Here is a 13,857-nt window from a genome sequence, read left to right on the forward strand (position 1 = left end):
AGCAACTAATTATACTGAAGTACTAATTATTAATCAACTGAATGACTCTATAATAAATGTAGGATCACTGTGAGGTTTCAAAAGGGCCACTGGCAGGGCGATATAGTAAAAAGATGACTGGAGTTAAAATCAGACAAGTTTAAGTCCTGGTTCTGTTATTTACTAGCTATAGTCCTAATAGAACTCTCTTCACCTATGAGCTGCAAACTGTTGTTTCCTCCTGAGCAGTCAGTCTCTAGACAGACACTAGTCAAGAGGCAACCAAGGAGGGGAAGTGATTTATGTTTCTTTTTCTATAAAAAGCATAAAGATACAGTGCTAGAGTAGAAAAAAGGGAAAGAAAACACTTTTCAAGTAGCCAGTATGTACAAGGTACTTTACATACTGAACAAAACCAGTCAGGGATTCAGAGGAGTATGTTCACCAACAATTACTTCTTTCTACTTTACCACATCTGGATTCCACAGCCACAAGTATAAATCACAGCCAAGATAATCAAAGATTTTAAGATACACATAACATCAAAGCCAGAAGCAACCTTAGAGGTCATCTAATCTGACCGCCTCACGTAACAGGAGTACGGAGGTCCAAAAAGCAGAAAGAAATTGCCAAAGATCACACAGAAATTTAAAGGTGGGGACTGGAACTCAAGTCTTCTGACTTTCTGCCAAAGGATTTTCCAACTATACTTGAGGTAATTCTCACCCCGCTGTACCTATCCTGACCTAAACTATGTTACTTCTGATTTACATTTAGATCCGTCAAATCTAGCCAATGGCAAATATAGAAATATATAAACATGTTTGGGCTGGACTTAAGATTGATATTTACTAAATGTCTGCCATGAGCTAAGCAACAGAGAAGATAAATAATTTCTTGGTCCTCAAATCAGCCATGTGAAAGTTATGTACACCTTTTACTGCAGTTGCAGGCTCTTCATTCAAGTACAATTCAAATAATTTTTAATGAGTATTTACTTGTAAGGTGCTATGCCAGAAACCAGGGATATAGAGATAAATAAATGAATATGTTCCCAACTCTAGAGGTTCTCACTGTCTAGTAAGCAAAACAGACAGGACCTAGAACACCACAATGTCAGGCCAATTGTGAACAGTGCTGTAGAATAGTACAAGCAGTAAAATGTCAGAAGAAACAGAAAGGAAAGACTATATTAAACAGGTCATCAGTGAGGCTTCACAGAAGAAGTGGTGTTAAGAGTAGGGGCTTAGGAGAATGCCCTGGTGATCCAGTGGTTAGGACTCCACACTTCCACTGCAGGGGGCATGGGTTCCATCCCTGGTCGGGAAACTAAGATCCCACATGCTGCGCAGTGCAGCCAAAAAAAAAAAAAAAGAGTAGGGGCTTAAAGAATAAATAGGTCAGACTAGTGGTCTTTGACTCTGGACTATTAGAATTCCCTAGGAGCTTTTTAAAACACCAGATGAAGTACTTAAGAGAGGAAGTATACTAATATCTGCAATTTACTTTGAAATGCATTTTTAAAAAGTAAGATACATTAGTGGATGAACATAGGGATGTGATATAATATACATGTCAATATATAATGGATGTGATAAAGCAAGTTAACATGAAAATGTTAATGGTAGAAGAATCTACATGGCGATTACACAGGTATTCACTATAAAATTCTTTCAACTTTGCTGTATGTTTCAGATTTTCCTAATTAAAAAGCGAGGGCGGCAGGGGTGCGGGGGGAATACCACTGCTTTAACTCTGATTTTAATTGGTCTGGGATAGGCCCAGGCATTGGTATGTTACCTTGACCAAGGAAAACAGACAATAAAATGAATGATTTTGACAGAGAACGACGAAGGCAAATATATCCCAGATCATAGGAATAACATGTGTGAGAGTACAGTGTGGTAGAACGCAACATGAAGGTGAAAAAGTAGGACACAGCAATCACAGAGGACCTTTCATTTTCTGCAATACATACAGCGCTAGTCAGAAAAATGGTCCTTTCTAAGCAGTTCTAGATCTGTACAATGAATGCCCCATGTTAAAAATAAAAGATGACGCTGTTGATTAAAAAAGGCTGAGGGATGACAATGAGAAAAGAAGTGTTCCCTGGAGGAGGGGACCAGCTGCTATCCATCTGCACTGACGACCCTGTGGTGCCTTGAGCTCACACAATGGGACTTGGAATTTAGGAGAGTTCTCTAAATTGACTAACAAAGTTGCTAAAATTCTTTTAAGAGTATCCCCATTGAACCTTCTGGACTAACTGTCTTTACAAATAGGGTTTCAGCCATCACCTGGGGCTGATATTTCAATAACCACTAACATTAATGGAGTGTACAAGAAAACCTGGAAATCTATTTGGTTGGTATTATTTTTCTCATTCATTCATGTAAATATTTATTCATCACCTACTGTTTGCCAGACTGTGTTAGGCGCTGGGGATAAAAGAGTGAACAAATCAGAAGAAGCAAAATCTCAGAGATGCTGCCAGCCACCCAGGGTCACACAGCTAGTGGAGAGCAGAGGCAGGAACCTGAAATGAAGTCTGCGTGACTGCAGAGTCACCTCTCTTTCCACCATACCATACCTCACTGTTCACTCTAGAGGCAAAGGAATGGACTAGATAACCTTTAATATTACCTCAGGCCATTATTTAAATGAAGATGCGGAAGGAAAAAAGAAATAAAACCTATCTCATGTATTAATCACATTTCTCAGTTCCAACAACTCAGAGCTGCTAAGACTGGCATGCTCAACACTCCACCCAAGACTGGGGAGTACTGCATGCCCTTGACACCTGGTTATGAGAATCTGATCTTTAATTAAATTGTGCCAGGAGGTTTTCTTTGGCAGAAGCCTGGAATGCTACAGTCTTGAATTTGCTGAGAGATGTCCTTCTGACAAGTCAAAGACATTCCCGCTGTGCAGCCTCCAGCCACTCGCAGTGGTTTAGCAACAAGAAAGCAACTGCTAAGGTAGCAGGGAGGAAAACTGGAAGCTCTTTCTGAGCTGTTAGGAAAGCTACTTTAATTTTTGACCCTCAGTTTCCTCTTTTTTAAAATACAAATAGGATTGTCTATTTTACAGAGCTATCATGAGAATTGAAAAGCATATATAAAAGCTCCTAGCATGCTGCCTGACACAAAATAGATGTTCAAAAAATACCTGTTCTCATCCCCCACTCATCTATCCAGTTTCATCTCTTCTATCTCTAAATTTGTCATTCCAACCCAATCTGCTTTCAGGCTACTGCCTTTGCCCACACTGTTCTCTCTGCCTAAAATGTCCCAACTTGTCTGCCAAGAAAACTCCTACTCATTCTTCAAGACCCCGCTTGATTCACTTCCTCTACAAAACCTTCACACAGCCCTCCTATTTCTACCTTGCCCCAAATTTAATAGCATTTTATACATAATTCTATGCAGCAGGTTCCATATTTCATGATATCAACCTCACCAGACCATGAACTAGTCAAGGGACAAAACTAAGTCTGATTAATGTCTATGTCCCCGAGTCCCACCCAGCACAGACCTGGCACAACTAGGTAATTAGTAACGGTTCACTGACTAAAAGGCAGCCTGGTTTAGAGAAGAAAAACACAGGAGTTGGAAGGATCTTGAAAAATCAGCTAGTTCCAAATCTTTATTTCATAGTTCTAACATGAAACCCATAAGGGTATGCAACTTAGCTAAGATCACTCAATGAAACAGAATACCTGGAAAACTTCCTACAGTTGGAGAGGTATGAGAGGCAGCAAAGTGAAATGGAAAAGGCAGAGAGATTTGGAGTCAGAGACTTAAATTAACTTATGTTGACCCTATACCTTCACCCTCTCCTCCCCCTACCAATAATACTACACATCTTCCTCACCCCTATCACCCCTGCAGATAGTCACTAGAGTCACTCACAGAAACCAGCACCAAATGTCTTATAATCCTCCTCCTACCATCTTGGGAAATTCCTGACCTGTATCCCCCGTTGAGCTATTCCCAATAGTTAAGGGAAAAATTCAAATTTAAGCTTCAAACCTCCAGCCCTCCCCACAGATGGCCTGAAATGAGAAAATAATCACTAAAACCTGAGGCTCATACAATCTGAGAGCTGAAGGAACCAATAAGGTGATCTAGTTTAACCTCCCAAGAAACACTGGAATCTATTCTGCTGTCTCCTAGATAGATGATCTTCCAGTCAATCTGCCTGAACATATCCTATGATTTCCCACACTGCCACACGCTGCCTCAAAGGAACATATTCTCTTGGAAGTATTAGGAACAAAAGAATGAAACTAGACTGCCCTCTCTCCTTTAAAAGAGAGTCACAACTAATTTAATCAAGCTTCCAGTGTCCATTTACTTCAGACAGCCTTGACTACCCAAACTCTCAAACCCAACCTTTCCTGTATGTTCTCTAATCTGACCAAATTCCTCAACCCTTTCCTGACTCTGGATCCCTCCCACTATTTCCTCTGGAACTTCCCATTTGTCATGGGCTCATTCCCCTTGCCTCTTTGCCTTAAAAGAAATTTGGTTATCTCCTGAGAAAGAGACTTCTCTAGCAGCTCTCTCAACTGAAGGCTGTTTTCTCTCTTACATCCAACCTATCAGTGTGGTCCTTAATTTTCAGTGCCATTTCCAAACCACTCCTTTTTCTTCCTCTTGTAAAACTTCTGTTCCTTTGAGTAGCCTCCACTGGCTGCTATCACACTCCCTTGCTGCCTAATACCTACTTCCTGGACACTCCACTCAAAGGTCCCTAGATCAGTGTTCTTCTGTACAGTTAACATTCTAGGTGATTCAACAGCCACAATGATGACCCTTCCAATACTCTGGCTATTTCATTTGCTGACCTATAGTCCAAGTTAACCAATACTCCCATGATCACACCCTGGACCTTATCCTCAAAATGTTCATTGACTCCAATATCTAGAGAGAATCATATATACTCCAAACACAACTTCCTATCCATGTAGCTCACTTGTTCAAAAACTTCCACTACAATTCCCAGACTTTCTTTTGAGCTCCAATCCACTATCGGTTAGTCCCCACTACAATCACTTTCTTTTTTCCCTAAACATAGTCCAACAAAATCACTTAAACATCAAAAACCATCAACCTGGGCTTCCCTGGTGGCACAGTGGTTGAGAGTCTGCCTGCCAATGCAGGGGACACGGGTTCGTGCCCCGGTCCAGGAAGATCCCACATGCCGCGGAGCGGCTGGGCCCGTGAGCTTTGGCCGCTGAGCCTGCACGTCTGGAGCCTGTGCTCCGCAACAGGAGAGGCCACAACAGTGAGAGGCCTGCGTACCGCAAAAAAAAAAAAAAAAAATGAACCCTCTAAAATTCAACAACAAAAAAAACAAACAACCCAATTCAAATATGGGCTAAGGATTTCAATAGACATTTCTCCAAAGAAGATACATGAATGGCCAACAAGCACAAAAAAAGATTCTCAACATCACTAATATTTAGGGAAATGCAAGCCAAAACTACGAGACACCACCTTATACCCTTAGGATGGTTACTATCAAAAAACCCCAGAAAACAACAAGTGTTGGTGAGGATGTGGAGAAACTGGAACCCTTATGAATTACTGGTAGAAATATAAGATGGTACAGCCACTATGGAAAACAGAAGAGCAAACAGTTCCTCAAAAAATTAAAAATATTACAGAATTACCATATGATCCAGCAGTTCTACTTCTGGGGTATATACCCCAAAATATTGAAAGCAGGGTCTGTAAGAGCTATCTGTACACCCATGCTCATAAACAGTACGAACAATAAACTATTGGCTCATTGGCTAAGGGAGGGGGTGAATGAGAGGCCCAGTTGATGCTCATTTGAGGCAAGGTAAATCTGATAAAAAACAAAAACAAGAACAATCAACCCCCTTGCCTTCTCTCCCTTTCCAAAATTCAGTTGACAAAATTCCAGCTTTGGGATGGTTGAGCTCAACTCTCTCCAAACTGTCTCTATACTGAAAGAGCTGAGTATCCTAGAGAACATTACCTGGTTGACTGTTTTAGCTTGAAAATTATGAGGCTCTCCCTACTTATGATTACCTTGCCTCAAATGAGCATCAACTGGGCTTCTCATTCACCCCTTCCCTTAGCCAATGAGCCAAATTTCAATGAGAAAACAGAAATCTTTGCAGAAGAACTCTATCTTCCCACTCCTAAATCTGTATGCTTCCCTGCACTGTACCACCCAGTTACAATGAAGGAGGTGACCCTTCTCCCATCAAAAGCCATCCTCTCATTCTCTCTTCTCCCTCTACTCCTTGGCTTGTACTCCCTCCTCTCACCTGGAATGATCTCCTCCTTCAGCAGCTACATTAATCAATCAATCTCTCTCTCTCTCTCTCTCTCTCTCTCTCTCTCACACACACACACACACACACACACACACACACTCACACACACACACACACACACACACACATATTCAGTCATTCCACAAACACTTATTTAGCATCTACAGTGTACCAATACTAATCTAGCTGAACAGGACAAAGTCCCTGTGTTCATGAACTTTATGGATTAGTAAGAGAAGCAAAGAAATAAGCAAATAAATATACAATGTCAAGTCCATAATAAAAATTAAAGAGTAGTTCGTGTGAATATGAAGCGACATGGATGGGGATGGTACATAAGATAGTGATCAGGAAAAATTTGCTATGGAGGGGAAAGGATTAGAAAGGCGAAGCATGAGAGGAAAGGGATTAGAAAGGGGAGCAGTAAGAATGGAGAAAGTGGGGATGGGAGAAAAGGTGGGTAGAGCGCAGGACAGGAAAAATGTTCAGGAGTAGGAAGCAGAAAGAAAAGTGGGGAGAAGATGATAAGGAGGTAGAGTCACAGAACAACTGGGGGGCGGAAGGCAGTCCAAAATAATCAAGGTAGGTTAGTATCAGGCCTGACATGTGTTTCTTAGTTTCAGATGATCAAAAAGGAAAGAATTATAGCGATTAAGACATTACACAGCCTCAAGGTCTGTCATTAGCTTGACGGAGTACGGAGGAAGCTCCAGAGAAGACAGCCAAGTTTAAAGCAGCTTTATGCCCAAGTATCGAACAATTGGCCAGTTTGGAGAAAAACCATTAATATACCTTGATCTGCTTCTTCCCAACCCCATCTCCCTACACCCAATATACCTACACTCAACACTAAAATAATCAGCATTCTCAACCTCTGCCTCGTCTGTGAAGCCACTGGGTCCTGAGCAGCCCAGTAAGATGCCATTCAAAAGACTGGCTGGAAGACAGGGTACCAAGGTCTTCTTCCCAAGTTTGCCTCCAAGGTCTGTTTCCCAAGTTTGCCTATCTCCTACAGTGTTGAGGGGGACATTTCTGCAGTCCATTCTGGGGCTTTTACCAACTCACCTGTCCAAAAGGCAGTTTGACAGCCTGAAAATGCCAGAGTCACAAACAAAATGTCAAGCCCTTCATTGCACAGATAAGGAAACTGAGGCCCCACAGAGGCTGCCTGAACAGGACCAGCCCCCCCACCCCACCCCAGGTCTCACAGCTCTCAGTTTACTCCACCTCTTAACAAGTCACTTATAATGCAATGCCCCCCCCAGCACCCAAGAGAAAAGCCCCCATGGTCCCAGCAGGCCAGCCGCTAATCCAAGGCTGAGGGAAGCATCACCCTAGCCGCCAAGCAGAAGGGTGCTTGCAAAGGGGCAAGGCTCCTGAGGCAGAGCAAGTTCCCCCAAAACCAGCTTCCCCTTCACACTCTTCCCTAGCCAGAGCTCTGATTCCAGGGATGGCCTAGGCCTGGGTGGGCTCATCTGGGGGTTCCACCCTAAACCCCTTCTCTCACTTAGGGTCTCTTAAAGGAAGAGACCCTAAATCTACCGGACTCGCGTCACCACTCCCCGGAAGCCAACAGAGACGTCCCCACCCCCCCACCCCCCGCCCCAGCACCGCGCAGCTGAGCGCGCCCCAGGGTGGGCCAGCATTACCTGGCGGCGGGATATGGCCCCGGCATCTCTGCTTACGGTTTTTGTGGCAGAGCCGCACCTCCCTCACGCCTGGTCGCCCGCGCAACACCCTGGGCTCCACCCAGGTGGCTCTACTTAGCTGGGGCCGGGCTCCCAGCAGCTCGGCCGCCCCAGCTCTGGCTCCAGGGCGCAACACGCTCCCGCCCTCGCAGGGCGCAGCGAAAGCTCTGCTCCAGGGTTGGCGAAGCAGAAGGGGCGGGGAAATAAGGGAGGGAAGGAGGCGGGAGAAAACCGCGCTTCTCCTTTCTGCAAAGAGGCTCTGAGGGAAGGCGGGGAGACTACTACCTTGCCACCCTCTCAGCTATTCTCCCCAACCTAGTCTTCAGCAGGGGGTAATTTCTCAGTGAATCCAGTCTTTCCAGGGACTGTCAGAGCTTCCTGGGTGGGCCCCAGAGTCAAGGAAGAGAACCAGAGCTCCCCTGTGCCTTAGTTTCTCCAGCTGGGTCTGGACTCCAGGACAACTCAAATCAAACCTAGCATTCTATCAGATTAGGCTTCAAGGAAAGAAATGCGCCTACCCACCGCCTCGAACAAAGGTGTCAGGTGCTAATTCTAATGCCCTAGGGAGAACACTGGGTGGATGCTTATAGCTGCTTCTAAGCAAAGAAAGCTCAGCAGCAGCTACCATTTATTAGTGCTGTTGTGTACCAGGTACTTTACAAAATCTTATGTCTGTCTCACCACAACCTTAGGAAGTAGACACACTACCAATTCACATGTGTCAAAACTGAGTCCCAGGAAGAATATGGTTTTGTACAATAAGTATTTCTTAAACACATATTGTGAATCAGGCATTGTAAAGGGCCCTGAGCAGAACAATACAGAATATTTACCAACACTGGCCCAGACCCCCTAAATGCTAGTAGTGCCTCTCAATAATTGAAACAATAATAAACACCTTCACACATTTCCAAATGCTCCGTAGGACGTAAAATTACCTCGTCAACTACCCCTCTATGTCTTGCTCTTGAGAGAGATGTCAGGAGTCAGATTAGGCAGGGTCTCTTGTGGGTCATAACTAGGAGTCTGGGATTTGTTCTAGGCTTTAGCAATGGGAAAGCTTTGGAAGGTTTGAAGCAGAATGACAAGGTCTAATCTATATTTTTTAAAAATCACTGACTGCTGAATGGAGAACAGAGGGGAGAGTTATGGAAATAAGAAGACAAATCAGTAGATTCTTTGAGAACTCCAGGCAGAAGAAGACGGTAATGATTTAGAATAACATATTGGAAGAAGAGATGAGAAGAAACAAGAATATTCTAAGCATACAGCTTGGAAGAAGCAGCCGCCTAACTCGGTAAAAGACAGGATGTGATGAGTGAGAGAGGGCAGTGACTTCCCCAGGACCACACAGCTGGTAAATGGCTGAGTCATTCCAACTTTGGTCTGACTCTTAAGCCTATGCTTTATTTCTCTCTGCCATGTCAGTCATCTTTGTATTGACTACCATATCCCTCTCCCTACAGCCTGGCAAAGAGCAGGTAACCAGCATTATGTCTGATCAATAATTTAAGTGTGCTAGAGAGAAATTTTCCCTGACAGATGTCTACACCTCCATTTGATATGCCCAAAGTAATCTAATTGCAGAAGGACGTAGAGGAAGAACTCCAGGAGGACAGAAAGAGCTCTTCTGTTAAGTATTTTTCACCTTTCCCAAACCCTGAGTACTTGTGTTATTCCAACTATCAAAGTCTCAAATTTGATAGAGGAGACAGGAAATTTCTTGAAGATCCCCTTGCCCACACAGAGAATCGGTCAGTAATACAGACTGGAGGGATCTGCTGCACTACGAGAACTCAGCTTCAAAGTAGTTTTAGGATGTTCTTTTGGGCCCACACCCTTGTCCTTCAACTTATGAATGAGAGGAGAACCAAAAAGAGTCCGCAGTCTTGGACATAGTTTTTCAAAGTAATCATCAATAATCATAACATGACCTTACCCAACTTCCCATCCCATGCAGCATTTGCTCTTACAGATAGGCTCTGCTGGAATATGCAGGAACAGAAAGCTCATCTGCAACGAGCACTATGAGACAGTGCTTCCTAATATTCAGCCAGGTGCCTCTCTGTAAACTTCCAATTCTGGCTACTAGAGCACTCAGAAAACATCCTTCAATGCCAAATCATATTAAAGGCTTTCAGATATGTGTATATGGTGATCTATCAAGGCCATGCACATTTTCTCTTCTCCAGAATAAACACACTCAGTTCTTTTAATCATTTGTTCATTCAATAACTATTTAAGCATCTTGTACAAGCCACCAGAGACATACACACCATCGAACAGGACTACACCTTCAAGAAGTTTATGGTTTGAGTATGGCAGTTTTTAACTCGCCCTGTGTATCAGTATTACCAGGGAAGCTTTAAAAATATATACTGAAGTCCTAGCAGAGATTCTGACTCAACTGGTCTGGGATGTAGCCTAGGCAACGCATCTGATCAATATAACTATAACTACATATAGATATCTATCAGAGGACTAATACTACCTGATTTCAAGACTTACTATAAAGCTACAGTGATAAAGGTGGTGTGTTATTGGTGAAAGGACAGACAAATATATCAGTGGAACAGAATAGAGACCCTAAATAGACATACACAAATATAGTCAACTGATACTTGACAAATGAGCAAAGGAAATTCAATGGAGAAAGAACAGTCTTTTCAATGAATGGTGCGAGAACAACTTGACATCCACCTGCAAAACAATTTAGACACGGACTTCACACTTTTCACAAAATTAGCTCAAAATGTATCCATAGACCTTAATGTAAAATGCAAAACTATAAAATGACGAGAAGATAACAAAAGAGAAAACCTAGATGACCTTAGATTGGGTGATGGCTTTTTAGATACAACAACAAAACCACAATCCATAAAAGAAAAGGTTGATAACTTGGACTTATTTAAAAATTATAACTTCTGTTCTGCCAAAGACAGTATTAAGAGAATGAAAAGACAAGTCATAGACTTGGGAAAATATTACCAAAACACACATTTGATAAAGGACTTATATTCCAAATATACAAAGAACTCTTAAAACTCAACAATAAGAAAACAAACAACCCAATCAAAAAATGGACCAAAAAAATCTGGACAGACACCACACCAAAGAAGATATAGAGATGGCAAATAAGCACATGAAAAGATAATCAACATCATATGTCATTAGGGACTTGCAAATTAAAACACAACAAAATACCACTACTTACCTATCAGAATGGCTAAAACCCAAAAGAGTGATAACAGCAAATGTTGGTGAGGATGTGCAGCAACAAGAATTCTCACTCACTACTGGGGGAATGCAAAATAGTACAGCCACTCTGAGACAGTTCGGCAGTTTCTTATAAAGCTAAATATAGGCTTACCATACAATCTAGCAATTGCACTCCTAGGTATTTATCCAAATGAGTTGAAAAACCTGTCCACAAATATTTATTGCAGCCATACTCATAATTGCCAAAATTCAGAAGTAACCAAGATATTCTTCAATAGATGAATGGATAGACAAGCATCCATACAATGCGTATTATTCAGCAATAAAAGAAATGAACTATTGGGCTTCCCTGGTGGCGCAGTGGTTGAGAGTCCGCCTGCCGATGCAGGGGACACAGGTTCGTGCCCCGTCCAGGAAGATCCCACATGCCGCGGAGCGGCTGGGCCCGTGAGCCATGGCCGCTGAGCCTGCACATCCGGAGCCTGTGCTCTGCAACGGGAGAGGCCACAACAGTGAGAGGCCCGTGTACCGCAAAAGAAAAAAAGAAAAGAAAAGAAATGAACTATCAAGCCATGAAGACCTAGAAAAACCCCAAATGTATACTGCTAAGTGAAAAAACTAGTCTGAAAAGGCTGACTCCAATTATATAATATTCAGGAAAAGGAAAAACTATAGAAGCAGCAAAAAGATCAGTGGTTGCCAGGGGCTAAGAAAGTGGGGGCAGGGATGAACAGGTGAAACAGGGCTTTTTTTTTTTTTTTGACTGCGCAGCACAGCGTGCGGGATCTTAGTTCCCCAACCAGGGATGGAACCCATGCCCCCTGCAGTGGAAGCTCGGAGTTGTAACCACTGGGCTGCCAGGGAAGTCCCCACGGGGCATTTTTAAGGTGGTAAAACTATTCTGTATGATACTATAATGGTGGATACCTGATACGATGCATTTGTCAAAACCCACAGAAATATACAACACAAAGAGCTTTAGTTAATAATAATGTATCAATACTGATTCATCATTTGTACCCACTGATAACAAGATGTTAATAGAGGAAGTGCTGGGAGGAGTGGGAGAGATGGAGTACACAGGAGGTCTGTGTACTTCCTGGTCAATTTTTCTATAAGCATAAAACTTCTTGAAAAATAAAGTCTATTAAAATAAAATAAAAAATAAAGGGCAAATATCAAACAAAAAAGACATATAAGATAAACCTCATTTTCTTTTTCATTAGACCTAAAATTACTCTGTCAAATTATTGTAAAAGTTTCTAAACTCTCTCAATTTCTATGCTTACCTCATTGCAGACTGGGAACAGTTCAAACTCTACTTTGAGTGATCTGGGCACCTTTTACTAAACACGGTCCTGTTTGCAATGATCCTGGTGCAACTAGGGCACCTTCCACTAAACACAGTCCTGTTTGCAATGACCCTCTTACTGCCTGGTACCCTATGGGAAAGGTGATAGTCTAAGGGCAGTGTATCCCCTATAGAACGTAGTTGGACTATCACCTCCATTAACTATACTTTGTACTTCTAATAATTCAGTCTGAAGCTGCACTAGCTTTTTAGCCACTGCAGTGCCTTTGGCTGACACTGGCCTTAGGCAGCCCAAACCACAATTTTCATAAGAATAGCATCAGGCTAGGTCTCCTCTAGGCTCCCCATATTTTGCCATTTCTTTCAGACTTAAAATATAGAACTTCACTGCCATCCACCTTAAATTTCATCTTTTTTGGCTTCAACCCACCTTTTCAAGCTCACTCGCTCTCACTCGCTCATTCTCTCTCTCTCTGTCTCTCTCTCTCTGTGCCATCTAGCACAGTAGTTTTTCCTTCCAGTCTTTATCACCTGCAAATCTAGTAAGTATTCTATCTCTTCAAACATTTATCAAACATCTGCCATGTGCCCTTGCCTGTACTTGGTTACAGGGATTAAAGATGACGTAGAAATGGCCTATGACTCCAGGAATCACCACTAATAAGGGAGAGTGGCATACATAAAACTGTAAAAAGTACTGCACTAGAAAACTGAATAAATAAAATAAACAGGATAAGATGGAAGAAACTACAAAACATGTATCATATAGTATAAGGCAGGACCACTAATGTCTTTAGCAAGAAAGATCAAATTCAGGCATCTTCTATTCTAGATTTCAGTTCTCAAAAACCAGATGCTGGTTTGGTTATAGAATGCAGACCAACCAGCTCACATGCTGTCTCTTTCAATGGTGGGTACTGTTATAGGAAGCTTGGCTAACCATGGCTTCCTCTGATGAAATACAAGACTCATGAAATTGAGGTATATTAATAAGAAGCCAGCATTTTATTTATTACTGAGGGCTAGTAAATTATAATCAAGGAAGAAACTATTAACTAAAGAAATGAAAAAGCAGAATCAAATGAGGTAGAAGGGACTTTAAAAGACTAAACTACATAGTCAGTGAAAGAAATAAAATCCTACATATATCAAATAACTGGCCCAAGTTTACACAAGTTAGCAGTTAACTTGTTTTAAGTGCAATTACTCCTTGCATTTATATAGTCCTTTGGTTTTCCAAAGTAAATAATTCACAAACTATTCATTCAACCCATGGATCTTGACCAGTGATGTTTTGTCTATGTAGTCATCTTAGCCTAATCAGGCCCTTTAGGTTATTCAGCTGA

At 42.1% G+C, this 13,857-nt stretch overlaps 1 protein-coding gene across 5 annotated transcripts in view; it reads right to left on the reverse strand.

Moving 5' to 3' along the window:
• Positions 1-13,857, reverse strand: part of PAK1 (p21 (RAC1) activated kinase 1) — a 164,425-nt gene that overhangs the window by 80,258 nt on the left and 70,310 nt on the right. Inside the window, exon 1 of one of the 5 annotated variants that reach the window (XM_060160105.1) lies at positions 7,942-8,075. The exons of the other annotated variants lie outside the window; for them this stretch is intronic. The gene's annotated coding sequence lies outside the window, so the exon portion shown is untranslated. Of the gene's footprint in view, positions 1-7,941; positions 8,076-13,857 lie in introns of those variants that run through there. 5 annotated transcript variants of the gene reach the window in all.

Source organism: Lagenorhynchus albirostris, chromosome 9, assembly GCF_949774975.1.
Source record: "Lagenorhynchus albirostris chromosome 9, mLagAlb1.1, whole genome shotgun sequence".
NCBI lineage: Eukaryota > Metazoa > Chordata > Mammalia > Artiodactyla > Delphinidae > Lagenorhynchus > Lagenorhynchus albirostris.